General features: G+C 47.6%; 1 protein-coding gene and 1 pseudogene across 1 annotated transcript in view; one reads left to right on the plus strand and one right to left on the minus strand.

The window, feature by feature from the left end:
• The first annotated feature begins 3735 nt into the window (after positions 1 to 3735).
• DDC (dopa decarboxylase) overlaps positions 3736 to 23261 on the plus strand; it is a 129204-nt gene continuing 109678 nt past the window's right edge. The window contains exon 1 of the mRNA XM_084857686.1: positions 3736 to 3937. The gene's annotated coding sequence lies outside the window, so the exon portion shown is untranslated. The remainder of the gene's footprint in view (positions 3938 to 23261) is intronic.
• On the minus strand, positions 6056 to 7237 carry LOC146344587 (syncytin-2-like; annotated as a pseudogene).

A 23261-nucleotide genomic window follows, 5' to 3' on the forward strand; every position in this document is an offset into this window, starting at 1 on the left:
GGTTTTAAAAAGGGGGGGGGGTAAAGCCTGCACTGATGCCAATGCACAGTGGTCCTGGGTCTGAATTGGGGCCACGCACATTTTTTTTAAAGGAAGTCTCAATTACATGCTATGCAGTTAACATCTAGTTTGACCCTTAACCACTTGTGCAAGAGAAGTAATTTTCACAGTTGCAGCTTCTTGTGTAGGTTGAGAAAAGCTGCACTTGCTGAAATTCCCTGACAGCTGTTAAAGGCAGGGAAGCCTTGCCTTCTCCTCCTTCACACCACTCAGAAGGGCAACTGAAGGAGCTGGTGCACCAGGCCTGTAGAACTTGTGACACACCAAGTCGAATACAGCTCCACAGCGTCGTTTGCCAGGTTCTTAACCCCTCTGTCTGTGCTGCCCCAGGAAAGCAGGAAGAAGTTTTATCAAGCCCTCCTCCTTCCCATGAGCCATCCATCATCTATGTCTGGTAGGCTCTTTGGCTTGGTAGGTCTGGTCTGGATACAACAGGGGCACACGGGGTTTAGTCTGTTCAGGGGTGGCCCAAGACATTTTGCTGCTTGAAAAGAGGAACAACGTGGCACCCCCTTCTACTGAACTGACAGATGACGCTGTCTTCAACATTGACGATGGGACAACATCTCCTCCTGCACCTGAAGGCAGCAGACTAACTTAGCAGAGGAGGTCACATGGCACACAGGTCTTTGCTCAACACCTTGCTACTACCTCCCAGCCTCTGCCACCTGAGGCAACTGGTTCACTCTGCCTAATGGGAGGGCCGGACCCAAGTCTGTTGGAGGAAACTGGCGATGCCTCAAAGAGAAGGGTTGCGAGGCAGCGTGTCCTCTGGGCTACAGATTAGCTATTCAGAAGGACTTCCATTTGGTGGGAAATCTAGAATGTTTATGCAGCAGAAGTCGGGACAGGTGAGAAAAGGAATAAACAGTTGCATGTATAAATTAATATCTAATGGTGTGCAAGAAGTAGAAGGAGTTTCTACACTGTCTTGAATGCTGCTGCCTGAAACGGTTTTCATTCTGCCAACAGAGGGAGCTCCCACAACTACCGATATTTAGGAGTCTCCACAAAGTATTAGAGGGATGATGCTAGAAGTCAGATTATAGGTTCTTCGAAGTGTTGAAAATGATATGACCTATACATTATTGCCAGTAGTGTGTGTGTGTGTGTGTGTGCGTGCACACACCCATTGCATCATTGTCTTCAGTCAAACAGTTTTGTGGCACTTCAAAAACCTCTCAGAGATTACCAGAGATGATAGCGGGACAAAAGAAATACATATACACAGTGATCAATGTTGCCTTTGTCATGCTACATTCAATTCCCTTAAAGACTATTGTATGTCTCCACCCTTTAGGGTGGCCTTGTGTCCTATTTTGCAGAGGACAGTCCTCTAGTTAAAGGAACATAGGAAGCTGCCTTATATTGAATCAGTTCATTGGTCCATCTAGCCCAGTATTGTTGACACTGACTGGCAGCGGCTCTCCAGGGTTTCAGGCAGGAGATTTTCCTGCCCTACCTGGAGATGCTGGAGATTGAACCCGGGACCTTCTGCATACAAAGCACGTGCTCTACCACTGAGCCACGGCTCCTCCCCTAAAGGTATCCCTTATAGCAGGGGTGCAGAACCTTCTTCAACATGAGGGCCAAATTCCATTTCAGCAAATCCCCCGAGGGCTGCATTCCAGTGGTGGGTGCAGCCCAAGCAAAAGGAGTGAGGCCAAAAGTACTGGCATATTGTAGCTTAGAGCTCTTACTGCCAGTGGTAAAGCCTTAGGAGAGCCATTTCAACCTTTTTTTAATGGGGAAAAGCTTCACAAAAGGCAAGAAACCACCAAAATGATCAGTGCTCAGGGGTGAAGGGGGCATGGCCACCTGGGGAACCCTGGGTGGCCAGACTGGGACTCCAGGTAGGCTGGATTTGGCCACTGGGGCTGAAGTTCTGTACCCCTGTTCTACATGAAGGGCTGTCCAGTCCAATCTGGTTTAGAGATAAAGACCATAACGAGAGAGGGCAGGGGCCTTGGAGTTGCCCATCACAGTTAGCAACTAGACAGCAGATTGAGCAAACACACAGGTTACCTGTTCACAGAGTTCCCCAGTATGGTGAGACATATTGTATTTCTGTTGAAATTATAGTATTCATTTCTAAACTTGCATCTGTTCGTAACACTTTTTTTCAGAGTCTTTAAAGGGACTGACAGCAAAGTCCTTGTACAGGGACAATTAACATATTTATGTATTTATTAAATTTATTAATCGCCCATCTGCCTGGTCACCCAGCCACTCTGGGTGATGTACAACAATAGAACAGTTTAAAACAATAAAATTCTACAGTAAAAACATATTTCTAAAAATACCCTAACCCACCCCAAATGCCTGCCTGAACAACCATGTTTTTAATGCGTGGCGGAAGCTCATTAAAGAGGGGGCATGGTGGAGTTCCCTAGGGAGGGAGTTCCACAGAGTGGGGGCCACCACAGAGAAGGCCCTCTCCCTCGTCCTCACCAGTCTAGCTGTCCTGGCTGATGGGACAGAGAGAAGGCCATCCGAGGCCGATCTTGTTAAGTGGCCTGTCTAGTGTTGCTGGAGGCGCTCCTTAAGATGGGCTGGGCCAGAACCATATAGGGTTTTAAAGGTCAAAACCAACACCTTGAATTTGGCCCGGAAAACAACTGGTAACCAGTGCAACTCCTTCAGCACTGGAGTGATGTCATCTTGCTGGCGGCTGCCTTTAATCAGGCGAGCCGCCGTGTTCTGTACCAGCTGCAGCTTCCGAACCGTCTTCAAGGGTAACCCCACGTAGAGCGCATTACAGTACTCTAAATGAGAGGAGACCAGGGCATGTACTACCGATGGGAGCAGATGGTTGGGAAGGTAGGGGCGCAGCCGTCGTATCAGATGGAGTTGGTACAGCGCTGTCTGGCTCACAGCTGACACCTGAGGCTCCATGGACAGCTGGGAGTCTAAAATGATCTCCAGGCTGTGGACCTGGTCTTTCAAGGGTAGCTGTACCCCATTCAACACTATATCATTTTAATTTCTTAATTAAAACAATAATGCACATGTAATAATTTTACATACATAACAATTCACTTATCACCAAAAACAAAACAGAGCACAGCCCTTCCAAAGTTCTGTCTTTCAGCTTGAGTCCTCAACAAAAAATATATAAATAAAACTTTTCTCTGAAGCCTGATTTATCTGCTGGCTGAGGAAGGAAAACAGTCTATGTTTACTCCAGCTCTCCAGCAATTTTCTCAAGGTGGATAAGTCCAGTAACACAGGAACAACTGTATAAACTGCCCTTTATATAAGAGAACATAAACAAACAAGGACCTCATAGTGTTTATAAAAGTAAAAATAATCATGACTCTTTAAAAAAAATTCAAAAGGAAACGTCCTTACTAACCTGTCTCAAGGGTTCAGGGTCTTGCAGGAAGGAGAAAGGAAGCTTCTTCCACACTGCATTTTGGTAACTGCCTAAAATAGTGGCCACTCTTACCTCACTCTTTTACTGAGCATGTGCAGGAATATCCCCACTCAAAATTCTTAAAGAACAATACACCAATGGGTATATTATACATATAAATCAGCATATGCAAGTGTTATGCAAATCTGCATCCTGTTTTGCCCTCTTTCTTTCGGGGGGCATAAGTGGCCACCCAAATGGTAAATGGAATTTTGTTTTTGTGTTGCTGGGATAAATTCCGGTGAATCTGAGCTGGACGTGTGGAAGGGGAGGAGTTTCTGCATGCTACAGGAGGTTAATGATTTCTTATGTTTAGTGTAGGTTAGAGATAGTAAAATCGAATGGTCTTCCGGCTGATTGAAAAGAGTTGTCTGTTTCTTGACGCCTGACTTTTGTGGTTCAAAGGACTGTACACCGGTGCAACCCACTTTATCCAAAACACCTGAATGTTGCACGTAAAAAGTAAGTAAAAATGAATGCGTTAACCGGACTGGGGATCTGAACATTATCAGTTCACCTTTGGACCAGTCTGTCTAAAAATGTTAACTCAGCACTTAGTTGCAACTGATTAGCTGAATACCATGTTTTCAATATTACTGCATCATATGAGCATTTGTTAGATATACATGATATTTTCTTGAATACAAGATGTTTTTAAAATCATTACTAGTTTGGCTTTTTAAATTAAATGATTAGAAAGCACTCATCATTGGAAAGCACCCATCTATATAACATTCCACGAGTTCATGAGGGAGTGAGCACCTTAGTCCATCTGACTTCTCTTTCTGAACTGCTTCACTTGAAATACCATTCGAAAGTGGAGAATGAGGAGGGTGAGAAGAATCTGTTAGTTTTTTTACTGGTGGGCAAGTCTCCCAAATTCCCCAGCTCCTTTAGAGGTTTGTTTTGGGAAGTAGCCAGCAGGTCCCAGGTTGTCTCCTTCGAAAGGGATGAGCCTGTGTGAAAACAGTAGCCAGAAGGGCAGCCCCTTCCCTCGGCTCACAACAATTTGCATGTGTAGACATTCTCAACTCTAGCTGGCAAGCTGGTGTGGGCCTTGTTGATTATTCAAAATTCTGAATACTTAGGGCACAATCCTATACATGTTTAGGCAGAAAAAAGTCCTCCTCCTCACCTCCTCACCTGGTGCTGTCAGAAGGGAATTTTTCGCAGCAGTCAACTGGGTGAGGCCAAAGCCCCATTTTCATTGACCTTTGCCCCGCTTAACTTTTGAGTAGCACCTATCTGAACCAACCAGACCCTGGCTTTGTGGGTGGGGTGGGGATGGCCCATGAGGGCACAGGAGCAGCAAAGGGGCAGTCTTTATATTGTTCCTGTGCCTTCATTGGCCATGACTCCCCAAAGGTAGCTCCTGATTGATTCAGACTGCTGCTAGTCAAGAATTAAGAAAGAAAAAGAAAGGTTGCTCTAAAAAGGTGCGCCACGGGCCTGCAGCCTTGCCCAGGTGGCTGCTGTGGTGCTTCCTTTTGCCAGCAGCGAGCAAGGAGGAGGAGGAGCCTTTGCCACCACCACACAGCCATGGCTGCCTTCAGGGGGTTGTTTGGGGCCCCTTCTGGACCGCAGGGACCCGGGCGTGTGTCCCATGTTCTGACACTGGTGGTACCACTGCATATAAAGCCTTGAACAACTTTGGACCAGGCTACCTGGGAGGTTGCCTTCACTATAGACCCATGTGATGGCTGCAATCACTGGAGGTCTTGTTGGCCATACTGTGACCTACAGATTGTCCTCTGGTGGCGACCCGGAAATGGGCCTTCACCATAGTGGCCTACACCCGCTGGCATGCCCTCCTACCTGGTATCTAGGTGGTCTTTTAGGTGTTTGTTAAAAACATCTCTCTTCACTCAGGCCTTTCCTGATTCAGTCATGGATTGTGCTGCTCAGTTTTCTGAATGGTTGAATGCTGAGGTTAAGTTTTTAATGGCTGAGGATTTGCAGATCTTGTTATGATGCTATGTGTAACAAATGCTTGTTCTATTAATGTATATGTGTTGCACAAATTATGCTTAACTTCGTTCCCTCTAGGAGGGGTATGCCAATATCCCCTTAGAGACACACAGAACTCTGAGATTCAGTCCAACGCAGTTTTATTTGGTAGGAGACAAACAGCGCTGTTTGGGTGGATTCTCGCAGCTAACGCCACAAAGGAGAACCGCACCCTAGATGTTTTTGTACAGCTTATATACATTCAGTATAATGACCTCATTAGCTATGTGGGGTGGGCCACATAATATTCATGAACTTCATTAAGCATGCGTAGTTGACATGTCTCTACGGCTGACCTGTCCTTGCAAGCTGGGCAGAAAGCGATCTAGCTGGAACTGGTTCTAACCAGCTGCAGGAGTGGCGGCTACTCGAGGGGGGGAGGGCTCCTCTGGCTGTACCTGATATGAAACAGACCGTTACTGTTGGTGCCAACAAGGCAGTTGATAGGACTATCTTCCTCTGGGACTTTCCACTGTAGGAGGCTGCCTCGGATGGCTGCCAATACTTTTAAGATGGTGCCTCTTTGGTTCTATCAATCCCCCCTTAAAAGCCTTTCATCGAGCATTAAACACGTTAGTCAGCCATCTCGACTTTGTCATAAAGCAAAAGCATTTTTTTTGGCAAGGCAGCTTCAATTAATCTTTGGGACAGACCCCTAGCACACGGGATGATGCAACAGCCAAACAGTACCAAAACTCCGACTACCACTACAAGCACGATAAGGATAGAGGCTGTCAAATGTTTCCATTTACCGAACCATTTTTCCAGCCAGACGGTTAAGGGGTTGTTAACTCCTGAATTCTCGGCTAGTTCTTCAGATAGGGTGGTGAGGCCTTGCAATGCCTTTGTTACCGTGCCATCAGGGGCAGTGTTATTGGGGATGAAGGTGCAGCATCTCCCGCCTAACATAACACATACTCCTTTTTCTGCTAACATCATGTCAAGAACACGCTGATTTTCCCAGACCATTTGGTTAGTGGCATCTAATTGTTCGGCCAATCCCTTTATAGCATCTCGGGTATAGTTTATAAACCTTTGAGGATTATAATAGATGTAATTAATCCAATCTACATTTTTGTTAATGGTTGTCCACCAAAACAGAGTAGATTCGAATCCCGCGGTATCTGATTTCGCCCTTCAAACTCATCAGGGACTCCTCTTGGCACTCCTATGGAATCTATATATATTCGATTGTCAAAAGGGGTTGCACTTCGCCTTCGGCGGGAACGGGCAGGCTGCTGGGGTGGGTGGAAAGCAATGGAAAAGGGGACCGCAAGCTGAACCAGCCCACAGGTCCCAGACCAATTTGAGGGAATGGTTTCAAAGAGCTCCAGGCCTCCGCAATACCACCAGAGGTCGGCTCGGGGAATGGGCAGAGAGTTATTATGGAATGTTGTGGTGTTGAGGCAGGTTGAGAGATTGCCCAGAGGGTACTAGCTTGCTCTAGGGACCGGTAGATGCATCCGGTGTGGTTCCATTCCTCCATGGAAGAGACAGGGGGCAGGATGCGACCTTCTATTTTGAGGGGGGGGTAGAGTTTATTGAGGTCTTGGCAACTCTCGTCGCCCATGCATCGGGATGTTGAAACCGATGGATCGTGCAAGTAAGGAGGGAAGGCTGGTCCCATCCTAAGGGAAAAGGTAATAACTTGGCAACAGATCTTCCGGCCACGCATACAAAACAATCGGATTTGTTTAAGGACTTGGCTGTGTATTTTATCCACTCTAGCCATACATTATCAGTTTCTTTTGTCATTGGGATCCCTAACCGGGCTCTCCAGGGGCAGTCTTTTATTTCTGGGATTTGCACTAAGGGTGGCTTAGGAGGGGCTTTTGTAATTAATCTGGCCTGTTATATGACTTGCTTGATGGTTTTATGGACCCGCGGCGGGCTCCACTGATCTAATCCCCACTGTCCTCCCTTGGTGAGGCAGACCTTGGTCCCTAATGGTAACTGGCTTTTCTGGCTGCCAGGGTAGTAAGTGTAAGGTTTAATCAGTTGTACCTCAAAAACCCTTTTTCCTAGGCAAGTGATGGACTTCATGGATTTATAATATTCTGCCCCTAAAGAGGTTCTGAAAACTGTTTGGCCACTTCCTTGACAACAAGATTGCCCCGCTCCCACCACTCCATTGGAAAGTAGTGCTAGGACCCACAGCCACTTCATTTTCGGCAAAAAAGTCCCTTCAGGCCCTCAAGAGCCTCATAGTCCCACACCATCTCTAAATCTTGCCCTGTGCCTCCTCGAGCGTCCAGGGTCAGGGAGGTCAGGGGGTTGTTGCTTGTGGACCCCGGGTCTCCTTGGGGACAGGATGCAGAGGTCTGGTCTGGATACTTTTTTTATCCTAGTATGTAGGGATGTACGAAAGTCACTTACCTTGAACGAAATTAGAGTCGCAGTGGGGGGGAGGTGCTCCGTCCCTCCCCCCCAAAGTTCTGGCCGGGGGGGAGGCGCTCCGTCCCTCCACCCCCGAATCCTGGCCGACCGGGCTGCAAATGGCGGCGGCCATGGGCACCGCCATTTGCGTTCCTTATTTTGGCACGTCTAGTCTACGTAAACATTTACGTAGACTACGGCGAAAATAAGGGGAACGCAAATAGCGTAGCGTCTACGCTATTTGCGTTCCCCTTATTTTTGCTGTAGTCTACGTAAATGTTTACGTAGACTAGACGTGCCAAAATAAGGAACGCAAATGGCGGTGCCCATGGGTGCCGCCATTTGCGTATGCGCAGTTTATTTTTTTTTACTCAGCCGTGATAGGCTACGTAAACATTTACGTAGCCTATCACAGTGTTTTTTAAAAATCTAGCCATGATAGACTACATAAATCTTTACGTAGCCTATCACGTTTTTGGGGGTTTGTTTGTTTTTTTACTGGAAATGGCGGCGGCGGCAGCTGTTCGGAAGACCGACTGCCGCCTCCAAACCGCCGTTGAACCGCCACCAGGAGGATTCGCCCAAGGTAAGTCCCGTCCCGGGGGGGGGGGGCAGACCGTTTCGCCACCAATTTCAGGGGGCCGAATGCGCTGGCATTCGGCCTCCCCGAGATTCGTGGCGAAATTCTCTGACATCCCTACTAGTATGATGAGTCCACCTATCCCACCCCAAAAGTTTTACTGCTGTGTGGCTAGTCAGGGCCACAGTATAGGGTCCGTCCCACCTGGCAGTCAGGGGCTCCTTTTTCCACTTTTTGACCAGGACTTGGTCTCTGGAGCAGACAGGGTGGACGGTCTGGTCAAGCGGCAAAGACTGGAACTCCGCGGCATGGCGGTGTAACTGAAACAAAACAGACTGCAAACCAGTAACATGGTCCCACAACATTTGCTTTCCCTCTCCCAAGTGGCTCCCTCGCGTTGTCCAGGGGGCAGAACCCGGGGTGGCCGCCCAAACATGAGCTCGAAAGGGGACAACTTAATCCCTTTGCAGGGTGTTTTCCAGATTTTAGTTGAGGCAAGGGGGAGGGCCTCAACCCATTTGAGGTGAGTTTCAGCACAGATCTCAACTAAAGTTTCCTTTAGGGTCCAATTCATTCGTTTTACTTGGCCAGAGCTTTGGGGCTGCCAGGGCGTGTGAAGGTGCCACTGGATCCCCAGAGCCCATGCGGTTCTCTGAGTAACTTGGGAGACAAAGTGGCTCCCCATATCAGATTCAATGGACTCACGGAGGGAAAACCAAGGTATTATTTCATTGAGTAGGGCCCTAGCCACAGCTTGGGATTGGCAGGTATGGGTTGGGAAACATTCAACCCATCCAGTGAGCTGATCAACAAACACAAGCATATACTTAAAACCTTTACATGGGGGCATCTCAGCAAAGTCAACTTGAAGCCTTTGGAATGGATAGTGAGCCCACGGTCTACCTCCCATCAGGGCGGGAGGCTGTTTCCCTTTGCTGTGCGTTTTTAGGCAAACAGGGCAGTGTGTGACTATTCTCTGTGCCTCCGTGTGCATGGCGGGCCCTAGGATGGTGCGTCTAGCTAAATCTACCATGGGTCCAGCTCCCATATGGCCCTGGGTATTGTGCAGGTCTTCCAGGATCTGCCTTAAAATTACTAAAGGGGTGTACACGATTCCATGGGGCAGGACCCACCACCCGTCTGGCCCCTTTTGACCTCCACAGATCTTGGCCTGTGTCTCTTCCTCCTCAGTGGCTTTGTTACTGGTGCGGGCTTGGCCAGGCATATCCAGGTCATCCCATCCTTGGCGGCTTCTTTGGCTGCGATGTCAGCCTGGCGATTCCCCCGCTTTTGAGCGGGATCCTCGGCCCATGCATGTGCATATACATGCACAACTGCTAGTTCCTTGGGCAGCATCAGGGCTTCAAGGAGGGCTGTGACCAGATGTCCGTGGGCCACCTTGTGTCCAGAGGCGGTTATAAAACCTCACTCCCTTCATAGCTTGCTGTGTGCGTGCACTGTCGTAAATACATACTTGGAGTCGGTGTAAATGTTCGCCTGCTTACCGGAGGCCATTTTTAAAGCTTCTGTCATTGCGACCATTTCAGCAGCCTGGGCCGAAAGGTGGGCTGGGAGTTTATATAGCCAGCGGTTTGCGCTGGATACCACAGCTGCTCCGGTGTGTTGATGCCCATTTTTCATAAAACTGGACCCATCAACATAGAATTCTTCATTGGGGTTGGGCCAGGGAACGTCTCGCAGGTCTGGTCGAGCCAGGGTTTCTTCATTGAGGACCTCTAGGGAGTCGTGGGTGGCTCCCTGGCCTGGCTGGGGCACGAGGGCTGCCGGATTCAGAGTTGTAGAGGTTTTGAAGGTGAGATTTGGGGCAAGCGGAAGGGCAATCTCATAGCGCGAATGCCGGGCAGGGTTGAGGTATTCCCCCCCCCCCGAGCCTAATATCTGGGGAACCCCATGGGGAACAACCACTTCCATGTCTCCTCCTAAGGTTAGCTTTTCTGCCTCTTGAACGAGGAGGGCGCAGGCTGCAACAGCTCGCAAACAGGTGGGCCATGATCGAACAACGGGGTCCAGCACCCTTGAATAATATCCTACTGGGCGAAGGGAGGGCCCATGCTCTTGGCAAAGCACACCTGCCACCACCCCCCTTCGCTCATGCACAAAGAAGCGGAAGGCCTTGGCAGGATTTGGGATCATCAAGGCCGGAGGAGACATTAGGGACTGTTTAAGCTCTTGAAAGGCTTTTTCCATATCCCTGGTCCAAGCCCAATTGAGCGCCCCTTCTTTTGTCAAGGATTCATAGAGTGGCTTAGCCTTGCCACCATAGTCTGCAATCCATAAGCGACAGAATCCGGTGAGGCCCAAGAACGCCCGAAGTTCACGCAGGCAGCTCGGGGAGGGGTAGTCTTGAATGGCCTGTATTTGGCTATGATCAAGGTGACGCTGGCCCTTTGAGATTTTATAGCCTAAAAAGGTGACTTCAGCTTTTACGGGTTGCGCCTTCTTGCCAGAGACTTTGTATCCGCAGGTAGCCAGCAAATTGAGCAATTCGTGGGTATATCATTCACAGTCTTGCGGGGTCTCAGCGGCGATCAACAGGTCATCACAATACTGTAAGACCTGGTCTTTTTCGAGGCCCTCCTTCCAGATGGCCAGGTCTCTTTGCAGTTGGGACCCAAAAATCTCAGGAGCGCATGTGAGCCCCTGAGGCACTACTGTCCACATTAGCTGGGTCTTGTGGTGGGTGTCAGGGTCTTCCCATTCAAAGGCAAACAGGGACTGGGCCGTTTCATGGAGGGGTATTGAGAAGAACGCATCCTTCAAGTCTAAGACAGAAAAGCAGGTGCTCTTTGGAGGGATCTGGGTCAGGATCGTGGGGGGGGGGTTGGCATGACAGGATAGGGAGCTATAATTAATTTGTTGATAAAGCGTAAGTCTTGCACAAGCCTGAAATCTGGGGCCCCCAGTTTGGGCCCCCCAAAATGGGGGTGTTGTACGGGGAAGTTCCTTCACGGAGCCAGCTGCAAGCCTTGAATCTCTCAATGAGGGGTTTCAGGCCTTTCCGGGTAGCCAGTTTCATTGGGTACTGGCAGACCTTGACAGGGCCGTGGCCAGGCTTTAGAGTAAAAACAATGGGAGCTGCAGTCTTTGCCCGGGCCCATCCTCTGTTTTCAGCCCAGGTGGAGGGGTCTACACCCAGGAATTGTGACCACTCAGGACTCCCCTCAGGAGCCCTGACCATATAAGTCAACAAGGCCATCTGGTAGTTGGACCCCTGTTGTTTGGGAATTCTAACTTCTATTTGGCCATTGGAAAAGCTTATCTCGGCCTGTAGTTTTGTCAGGATATCTCTTCCCAGGAGGGCTACAGGGCACGCGGGGCTGCAAACGAACTGATGAGTAAGGTGGGTGTCACCAGTTTTAGTGAGGAGGGGTCGGGTCTTTTCGAGGCGGGTCGTATGACCCTCAACGCCCTGGAACTGCACACTTCCCCCGGAGCCCCCCGGAGCCCTTGCAAAGGGGACGAGGCTAAGCATGGCCCCAGTGCCAATTAAGGCAGGCATGGTCTGGCCCCCTACTTCAGTTTTTGCTACAGGGTCCAGGTGTGCTCATTGTTGAGCCAAGAGGGGGTACCCGGCACCCTGACGCCCCTATTCCGAGTGATTTTCAGCATAGAACAGGGGAGCCGGGGGGTGTGTGTCTGTGCAGGACCAGCGGGTGCACCATTGGCCTGGTTCTGGGGACATTTGTTCTTCCAATGGCCGTGCTGTTTGCAGCAGGCGCACTGGTTCCTGTCTAAACGGCGGCCTGTGTTTCTATTACTCTCGCCACGCCCTGGTCTGCTGCACGAGGACCCTCCCCGTCCCCCACGGCCCCTTCCTCAGCATCCAGGATCTTCACCCCGGATGGCCATTGCAAGGAGCCTGGCCCCCTGGACTTTCTCTTTTTCTTCCTGCCTATCATAGACTTTCATAGCAATCTCAATAAGCTCTTCAGTGCCCTTTCCCATTACTCCTTCTACCATTTGCAATGTTCTTCTAATGTCATCATATGACTGGCCTACTAATAGGGACACCAGAACCTGTTGATTGTCAGGGTTCTCAGGATCCAGATCAGTATACTTCTGACACACCTCACACAACCTTTCATAGAATCCCGCTGGGGATTCTTCTTTTATCTGTTTTATTTCATACAGTTTGGATAAGTTGACTGTCTTTTTAATACACTTCCTCATTCCCTTTACAAGCAGATTAGCATAGTTGGCATGCTACTTGCGCTCCACATCAGTCCCATGTGACCACCCAGGGTTGGTGTCAGGGATGGCCTTGGCTCCGCTAATCTTATCTTCGTCCTTGCCCTGTGCTCGAGCTGTCTCAAAAACACATTCCCTTGCTTTTGTTTTTACTAGTCTATGCTCCTCAGCTGTCAATAGGGTGCGCATGACAATCTGCATGTCTTGCCAAGGAGGCTTGTGAGTGTCAGTGATAGTCTCGAAGACCCCAGCCATTCGGCCTGGATCTTCAGAGAAGGTAGGATTTTGATGTTTCCAATTATAGAGGTCACTGGTAGTAAAGGGAACATACACATAAGCCGTGTGTCCCTCTGAGTCAAGGACTTCCCTTAAGGGAGCTTGGAGAGATGTTTCTGGCACCGCCTCAGGGTCGTTTTGGGGGGGTCTGATTCGTGGCTCCAGAGAGACTCTAACCGAGCCTTGGCAGTGGCTGCTTCCCTCTCTTCACGTTCCTTTTTCCAAAAATCCTCCCAAATTTTTTTCTTGGCCTGAATCTCAGCCGGAGTTTCCTGGGACACAGGTTGTGGGATGCTGGGATATAAAGGGGGGGCCTAAAAGGTCCTCGGGTGCCGGGGGAATAACGGGGGCTGACAGCGGGCAGAGGCCATCCGAAGCTGCAGCCTTCGGGGGACCTCTGCGGACAATCATCATTTTACACTGAGACATTTTACATTTCAATAACCATGACGGTGAAGGTCTCCTTGTAATCATGGATTTCCAGGAATCAATATATGGGAGTTGGTCTAAATGGCCGTCTCTGGTGACTACTTGGTAAACAGAAGAGACCAGCGAAGGGTCATAAGACCCTCCCTTGGGCCATCCGATGCCAAACGTTGGCCACTCGCGATTACAAAATTTCTTCAAAGTTTCTCTAGACATTTTAACACCATAATCACCCTTAAACTGTTTCCAGTGTTGAAGCATACATCCCAGAGGTGTGCCCTCAGAACATTTGCTAGAGGCAGAACCCATGGCTCTCCTGGCCTCTGTTCCAATGTTAATTCCAAAAGAGAAACACACTCTTACCTCGTCTGAGGTGGCGCGTCCGGCTGCTTCAAACGGTCACCTCTGAGCGGAGGACTGTTTGTTCTGTGTCCAGAAAGGGACTTCCCCTCTAGGGTCACTGGCGCCGGTCGACACACGTCCGAGAAGCAGGGGAATGGCGGATCCTAATTCAGGCTTCTAGTGCGCACTTCATTCCTTGCTGTCGGAGGTCGTTTGGCCACGGGGGTCGACTAGAGGAAAAGTCCCAGTGGAATCGCCATTTGTTGCACAAATTATGCTTAAGTTCGTTCCCTCTAGGAGGGGTATGCCAATATCCCCTTAGAGACACACAGAACTCTGAGATTCAGTCCAACACAGTTTTATTTGGTAGGAGACAAACAGCGCAGTTCGGGTGGATTCTCACGGCTAACACCACAAAGGAGAACCGCACCCTAGATGTTTTTGTATAGCTTATATACATTCAGTATAATGACCTCATTAGCTATGCGGGGTGGGCCACATAATATTCATGAACTTCATTAAGCATGCGTAGTTGACATGTCTCTATGGCTGACCTGTCCTTGCAAGCTGGGCAGGAAGCGATCTAGCTGGAACTAGTTCTAACCAGCTGCAGGAGTGGCGGCTACTCGAGGGGGGGGGGGCTCGTCTGGCTGTACCTGATATGAAACAGACCGTTACTGTTGGTGCCAACAAGGCGGTTGATAGGACTATCTTCCTCTGGGACTTTCCACTGTAGGAGGCTGCCTCGGATGGCTGCCAATACTTTAAGATGGTGCCTCTTTGGTTCTATCATGTGCTTGCATTGTTAAGTGTAACCCAGGTAAGTTAGGGTTAAAGGATCGTGGGAGAGTGAGTGCAAGGTGGGAGGGGCATGAATGTTTGTGAGGATTCTGAGGTTATAAAAGGAGAGAGCTGACAGTCAGTTAGGCAGAGAGGGCCTTAGGGATTGAAGAAACTACATCTGGTTAGTGGGGTTTTAGAACCAGGATTTCAAAGCGGTAGAGTAGGTAGGTTAGGACCAAGTATAGGTTTATTAATAGTATATGTAACTTTTTTGTGTTTAATAAATTTTATTTGTTTTTAATACAAAATCCCATGTGTTTTTTTGGCTTATTGCACTACCATTAGAAAATCTATTTCTTTGTTACTTCTCCTGTATTGGGTAGAGGGAACCAATTAGGGATATTGGGTGTCTCTTTAACCCAGAGAGCAAGAGGGGTGGAAGCTTTGTGTGTCAGTGAGGACAACTGACCAAAGTGGAGGCAGATGTCCTGAGGGGCTTTTCAGTTTCAACAGGTGGAAGCTGAAGAAGGTATAACTCGGGGCAGGAACATCATACTATGTTTTTCTTGGATTCTTGTTTTTGTACTCTAAACTACTTCAAGGTATTTTTGGATATGGTGAGTGGGCTATATATTGATTAAGTAAATAAACAAACAAATATTTATGGTCCCTGCTCATTAACCACCAAATCTGTTACCATGATTGCACTCAGGGCCATAGCCAGGGTGGGGCCAATAGGTGCATTGTCCCACTTGGGGCATCGGTGCACACCAGCCAATATTTTAAAAGCCTTTTTATTTGTGACATGACAGCTTCCATTTGAAGAACAAGGGTTCAATCTTAAGCATGTTTAGACAGAAAAAAGTCCAACAACTCCCAGCATTCCCAGCACACTATGAAGCTCTCCAGGGCCAATTGAACTGCATCCTAGAGTAATAAAGGAACTGGCAGAAGAATTGTCAGAACCACTATTATCTTTGAGAAATCATGGGGGACGGATGAAGTGCCAGATGACTGGAGAAGGGTTAATATTGTCCCTGTCTTCAAAAAGGGCAAAAAGGAGGATCCTGGGAACTACAGACCAGTCAGCCTGACATCAATCCCTGGGAAAATTCTGGAGCAGATTATAAAGAAATCCATCTGTATGCACCTTGAAAACAATGCAGTGATTACTTGAAGCCAACATGGATTTGTCAAGAACAAATCCTGCCAAACTAATCTGATCTTATTTTTTGATCCAGTAACTTCCCTTGTGGACTGTGGGAATGCTGTGGACGTAATATACCTTGACTTCAGCAAACCTTTCGACAAAGTGCCCCATCATATCCTGATTAGTGAACTAGTTCAAAGTGGGCTAGATGAAACAACTATTAGGTGGATCCACAGTTGGCTACAGAATCGTATTCAATGAGTGCTTATCTGTGGGATCCTCTCAAACTGGGGAGAGGTAACATGCGGAGTGCCTCAGGGCTAAATCCTGAGCCCAGTGCTCTTCAACATTTTTATTAATGACTTAGATGAGGAAGTGCATGGAATGCTTATCACATTTGCAGATGACACAGAACTGGGCAGGATAGCTAATACCCTGGAAGACAGAAACAAAATTCAAAGTGATCTTGATAGGCTGGAGTGCTGGGCAGAAAACAACAGAATGAAATTTAATAGGGATAAATGCCAAGTTCTGCACCTAGGAAAAAGAAACCAAAAGCACAGTTACAAGATGGGGGATACTTGGCTAAACAATACTACCGGCAAGAAGGATCTTGGAATTGTTGTAGATCACAAGCTGAATATGAGCCAACCATGTGATGTGGCTGCAAAAAAGGCAAATGCTATTTTGGGCTGCATGCATAGAAGTATAGCTTCCAAATCTTGTGAAGTACCAGTTCCCCTCTACTCAGCACCGGTGAGGCCTCATCTTGAGTACTGTGTCCAGTTCTGGGCACCACACTTTAAGAAGGATGCAGACAAACTGGAAAAGATTCAGAGGAGGTCAATGCAGATGATCAGGGGACTGGAAAAAAAGCCCTATGAGGACAGACTGAAAGAACTGGGCATGTTTAGCCTTGAGAAGAGAAGACTGAGGGGAAATACGATAGCGCTCTTCAAGTACCTGAAAGGCTGTCACAGAGAGGAAAGCCAGGATCTCTTCTTGATCATCCCAGAGTGCAGGACACGGAATAACGGGCTCAAGTTACAGGAAGCCAGATTCCATCCGAACATCAGGAAAACTTCCTGTCTATCAGAGCAATACAACAATGGAACCAATTACCTAGGGAGGTAGTGGGCTCTCCCACACTGGAGGCACTCAAGATGAAGCTGGACAGCCGTCTGTCAGGGATGCTTTGACTTAGATTCCTGCATTGAGCAGAGGGTTGGACTCAGTGGTCTTATAGGGCCCTTCCAACCCTACTATTCTATGATTCTATGAAGGGTTTAACCCCCCCCATTTTTGTCCTGAAATTCCAACCCCGATAGGGGAGGGGCAGTTAAAAAAGGAAAAAGTCCCCATTGGAGTCAATGCAGGCTTCTAAAAAACGGAATAACTCGGGAGGGGGGGGGATTTTAGGATGAAAACTGGCAGGGGAAGAAGATTTATCCTCCCTCTCCCAGACTGCTATGGTCCCAGTCCAAATTGGGGCAACACACACTTATGCCAAAGTAAAAAAAACCTATCCTGGATAGCTCTACTATGCGTGATTAGAAGAACATTTAGTTTGGCCCTCAAAGTCTAAGAAACACTGGATTAAGGGTTAGGCACAGTCTGCTTTTAAAAAAAAATCACACAATCAAAATCAGTGACAAACATTTTTCTGCATTCACTTGTTGCTGTTATTCTTAATGCTTTCTAGAGGGGTAGTCATTTCAGTCTGTTGCAGCAAAAGCAACAAAAGAGTCTTTTGGTACCTTAAAGACTAATACATTTATTATGGCTTATGCTTTCGTGAACACTGTCCATTACAGCTGATGCATGAAGTGTTAACCTCATTTTGGCAGATTTCTATGCTCATATTTGGAGAGGGGAAATTGTAAACAGAGAGGTCAGAAGGAATTGAAAAGCAAAAAAGACAGACAGTGATAATTACTAGAGCTGTGTGCAAATGATCTCTCAAGATTCTCCACCCGATTTGTGGGCAGATGGGGGGGGGGCAATTTCACCAAATTTCTCCAGTACAAGGAGAAATTCGCCAACAATTTCTCACAGGTAGGGCTCAACACTGGCAAGAGTTGTAGCATGGCTTTCTTTTTTCCTAAGTTTTGTTGTTGTTGTACTGCCACTAGAAGTGGCAACAATAGCAATTATGTTGGCAGCCTGACCCCCATTTTTCATTGTCCACAAAACCCCATACCTAGCATCATTCTGAGGCATTGGGGGAAGGAGGCAGACCCCACCAAAAAACAAGGAAGACATTTGGGGAAATTCTGCAAAATGGCATTTTATTTCTAGGGAGTAAGAAAAGAAAAATCTCAAGACTTTTCTAAGAAATATGTCTTCTGAGAAATTTTGGTTCAGCTCTAATTGTCATTCTTTAGGGTTCAGCACCTTCTCCATGATTTTCCAAATGTTAAATTTCTGAGTGCGGATTGTGGATACATCTTGTCCCTAATGCAGGTGCACAGAGATGGGTGTACAATGAAAGACAGGATACTCATGCACACTCCTCGGCTGCCTCACAAGAACCCTGAAACCAACCCAGGAGAATTTCTCCAAAATTACTTCTCCTTTGAATTGCTTTTCAAAAGCATTTTCTTTTCTATCAAATTGGATAAGAATGGTCGAAAATAATGTGGGAGAATTTTTTGCCGGGCACTAATAATTACTTTAACAGGTGCCATTCACAAAGACTGGATTCGAACAACACGACAACACATGATGGGTTAAATAAGACACAGCAGTTCATTTAATCCATCATTGGTTATCATGTAGTCTGTTGAGAGTTTTTAAAAATCCTAGGGATGTCAGGGGATTCCGCCACGGATCTCAGTGCGGCTGAATGCCCCCCCGCCCCACCACTCTGCGAAAGGCGCGCGAAACAGAGCACTTACCTGGCGCCGTTCGCACTGCTTTGTGAATGGCGGTCGCGTCTGCGGCCGCCATTCACTTCCCCATTTTTGCTGTGATAGGCTACGTAAATACTTACGTAGCCTATCACGGCAAAAAAAGGGACTGCAAGTGGCGGCCGCCGTAGTCGCCGCCATTTGCGCCCCTGTTTTTTTGCCACGATAGGCTATGTAAATATTTACGTAGCCTATCACAGCAAAAAAACAGAAACGCAAATGGCGGCCGCCGTAGCCGCCGCCATTTGTGTCTGCAGGCTCCGCACACCTGCAAATGCTCTCAGCCGGCGGCTCTGCAGAGTTGCAGCAGAGCGGAGCCGGCCGGGTTAGGATTTCAGGGGGAGGTGCGGAGCACCTCCCCCCCACTGTAAATCACCCCTTCGAAAAGGTAAGTGACTTTTGCACATCCCTAAAAAATCCACAATGGCTTATTTCAGCTAAATAAGCCACTGTGGATTTTTTAGGGATGTGCAAAAGACACTTACTGAAATAAGCTGAAATAAGCCACCCTGATAACCTGTGGTCTGCAGTAAGGGTTATTTAACCCACCATGGGTTATCGTGTTGTGTGGAACTCACCGTGGTTTATTTCGGTGGCCTACAGAGTTGGCTGCCAAGAGCAGCCAAAACTGCTGCTGCTGCTTTGTCTAGCCTGCAGAGCCCTTTTTCCAAGACCCGACAAACAGCCCACAGACAACCACAGCCAAACAAGCACAGCCTTCCCTGATACTGTGCTACAGTTACAAAATGACAGCTTTCCCCGAGTACAATGACAATCTCATGCTATTGCTATCGTGCTACCTTGCTACAGAAAAGTTACACAATGACAGGCTTCCCTGATGGCTACTGTGAGACTGCACAACTTGGGAAATAGGGGGAAATAGCGAAAGAACTTCTCGCTTTTCCGTGAAGAAGCAAAATTGCATAATTATCCACTACAGCATCTGAATTCTCCCCATGAGGGCACCTCACCTGTGCAATTTTGCCCCATTCCAGAAAATTGTCAGGGAGTTATAGCTCCCACCCACTTTTTCCTTCTCTGGTCGCTTTTCCATGAAGAAGCAAAATGGCTATGGGCAGGTGGGGGGAATGTGCAATTGTGATTTTGTGCAATTTTGTCTTAGTACTAAAGTGCTCTAGCGAACAGAAGTGACTCTGCCAGCAATGGGGGGGGGGTTGCGCAATTTTGCTATAGCATTTTAACACTATCAGGAATGTCGGGGCCTGAAATGCGCAACTCCACTTTATTGTCATCAATTTTGATGGCAATAAAGGCCGCCATGCCAGCAATGGCTATGGGGGAAATGTGCAATTGAGAGTGTCCTCCCAATCCTGCAAACCCCCAAGGGTTTATCTGTGCCACACCCTTTTTGGTGCACCCAGGATTTTTCACTCCTCTGGGGTAATTGTGCAGGATTGTGATGGTGCATTGGGTGCCTCCCAACTCGGGGAGGCTGTGTATGAAATTTGGTCTGGATCCTGCAAAGTTCCAGTGCTTTAGTCTCACCACCCCCTTGTCGGGGTGATGCTGGAAGCGCTGAATTAAGCCTCTGTACTTCACTCCACATCTCTCCCCTCCCACTGGGATATTGTGGAAGGTTAAAACAGGCTGCTGAGTTGTTGTCAATGGGTGCTTTTCCCCTATTGCCCCATTTCCCCCTATTCCACAGTTGTCTCTGTTCTGCTTAAAAAATAAAATAAAAATCCTTTGCACTTTTGTGCATTTTCAAATTTGCAGATTTTCAGAGTTGCAAACAAGGATCTTTCCCTTAGTACTTCATCTTTTCTTTTTACAGAAATGCACAAATGCACATTTGCACAGCTGCAATCAGGAAGTCCTGTGATTGTGTAGCTTTGCTATAGCGGGATCACACAATCTGGGAAGGCTGGGATTCTCGTCAAGGGAGGCTGCTAGTGTGTTTTTGCTACTTTGAGAGTCGTCACGCAGGATTTTGATGCCTCCCGACTGGGGGAGGTGGTGTATGAAGTGTTGTCCTGATCCTGCAAACCTCCAAGGTTTTATTGCCACCCCCTCTTTTGGGGCACTTTCAACCTTCTGGGGTAATTGTGCAGGGTTTTGTTATTGGATCTGGTGCCTCCTGATTAGGAGAGGTTGTGTGTGACATTTTGTCCTGATCCTGCAAACTCCAAGGTTTTATAGCCTCCCCCCCTGGTGCACTTGGGATTTTCACTCCTTGGCGAGTAGTTGTGTGGGGTTTTGATGTAGGATCAGGTGCTTCCCAACTGCAAATTTCCAGTGCTTTAAAGCTGAAACAATGCCACTGCTTGGGAGGGAGGACTGCAGCAGGACAGGGGGCTGGGGGTGAGTCAAATTACATGCGGTAGCTTAAGAAGCTACTCACAATAGCTTGTTTATTTACTTGTTTGTGTGGTGGGGGATCATGGACGATTTAAAAAATAAGCTACTGTCCGTAGCTTATTAACCCATCACGGGTTATCATGACATGAACATGGCCAAAATGTCATTTCGTGATAGCCCCCCGAAGAGAGAAGCATCTCAGGATGCTGAAATGATTTTATTAGCGAAAAGCCCAAGATGTTTCAGCCTCTTTTTTATTATAAGGCCTTCTTCGGGGGGCCGTAACAACAACAACAACAACATAATAATAAAATTTGCCTAATAAAATATATATCACCGCATTTTACAACTAAGCCTGTGCATGCAGTTTAGTATTAAAAACATATAAATCACTACAAAGTGCAAATAGGCCTGTGCATACATGCTTACTTATGAAACCACATGCAGAAATCATTATAACAAAATACCTGTGGCTGTAAGTCACTGCCAACTTGGAAAGAGTTTACAGAAGGCTGTAATTTATATTCTGGCTAGGGAAGTGTTTTTAGAGAGGTTTTTTTTCTAAAAGACTCTTGCAGGTGTTCCTCAGGTGAAAAAATTGGCTCAAGGCCTCTCATATCTGGGTATGACTGTGCAAGAAACTGAAGGGAGTGTCTAAAAACTGCACAGAGGTTACAGAAGTGGTAAACGTTCCAGTTCTCCATTTAATCTCCATGGAGATAGGGTGTTTAATCTTAAAATCCATTCCATTTATTTTCTCAGCAGGTTCCTATCTTCCATGGTGTTAGGCTTCTCCAGTTTCCAAAATTTGAAGTCTGTTGCAAGGTGTATATTTTCAACTATTGGATAGATGTTCCCCTATCCAATCTTTTTAGGGGTCTAATGGTTTTGCCCACATAGATCTAGGGATGTCAGAGAATTCCGCGACGGATCTTGGTGAGACTAAATGCCAGTGCATTTTGCCCCCCCGAAAACCATCGCGGAATGAAGTCCCCGCCCCCCCACGAAAGGCGCACAAAATGGAGCACTTACCTGCTCCCGTCCGCGCTGCTGTGCGAATGGCGGCCATCCTGTGGCCGCCATTCGCTTCTTCCTCTTCAGCCGTGATAGGCTACGCAAATACTTACATATCACGGCTAATGCAAGGACGCTATTTGCGTCCCTATGGAGGCCGTGATCATCTACGTAAGTATTTATGTAGCCTATCACGGCGTGGGGGGGGGGGAACCCCAGCATACGCAAATGGCGGCAGCTACCGCCATTTGTGTATGCTGGGTTTTTTTCCCCCTTGCCCTGATAGGCTACGTAAATACTTATGTAGCCTATCACGGCAAGGGGAAAAAAAACCCAGTGTAAGCAAATGGCGGCAGCTACCGCCATTTGCGTACGCTGGGGTTTTCCCCCTGCCGTGATAGGCTACATAAATATTTACGTAGCCTATCATGGCTCAATACAGGGATGCAAATGGCGGCAGCTACGACAGCCGCCATTTGCATCCCTGCAGGGCTGCCCAGCGGCCAGATGTCCGGCTGCGGGCGGCCAGAGCCGGCTGGTGGCTCCGTGACTTGGCTGCGGAGTGGAGCCAGCTGGGCAGGATTCCGAGGGGAGGTACGGAGCGCCTCCCCCCACCTGCGGAGCCCAGCGGAGCCAGGTAAGCGGGGTTTCGTACACCCCTACATAGATCTTTTGATGGATAGCATAAGTAACAAAATTACTGGTGCAGGTGGTAAAATGCTGTAAGGCATGCATTTTATGATTAGAATGATCTACAAATTCAGTAACTTTAGACATTTGTCTACAATAGCTACAGTGTCCGCTAGCGTGATGACCCTGGGCATGGTTGCACCTGGTTAGAAGTCAGGCAGACATTCCTTGAATTCACTTTTCACCAGTATGTTAATTATATTCCTGGTTCTTTTTAAATCATGGCAACCTGATTTTTAATTATGTGCCAGTGGTTTTCTGTGCTTCCCTGTAAACTGTTTGTGATGTGATTAAATATCAAACTACAGTTCAGGTGTAGATGGTGTCCTATGCTGCTGTCTTAAAAGGTCAGCTCATGTCCTTTGTGCTGCCTTATTGAAATTCTGGGTGACTACTCTCCATGGGTATCCTCTGTTTCTCAATTGTATGGACAACATACAGGATTCCTGGAGACACTGTGTGACTTTCTAGCATGGTCTTGTCCAGATATGAGAAAACTTGAGCCAATTTTTTCACCTCGGGAACACCTGCAAGAACTCTTGAGAAAACACTGCAATAATAGCAAGAATATAAATTACAGGCTTCTGTACACTCTTACCAAGAAGCGAGTGAATTACAGCAGGAGATACTTTGTTAGAAGAATTTCTGCAGACGTTTTTATAAGTAAGTATGTACTCACAGGCCTATTTGCAATGAGTAGCGATT

This window comes from Heloderma suspectum, chromosome 5, assembly GCF_057233095.1.
Source record: "Heloderma suspectum isolate Gila_16-S chromosome 5, 16-S_ref, whole genome shotgun sequence".
In the NCBI taxonomy this organism is placed as follows: Eukaryota; Metazoa; Chordata; class Lepidosauria; order Squamata; family Helodermatidae; genus Heloderma; species Heloderma suspectum.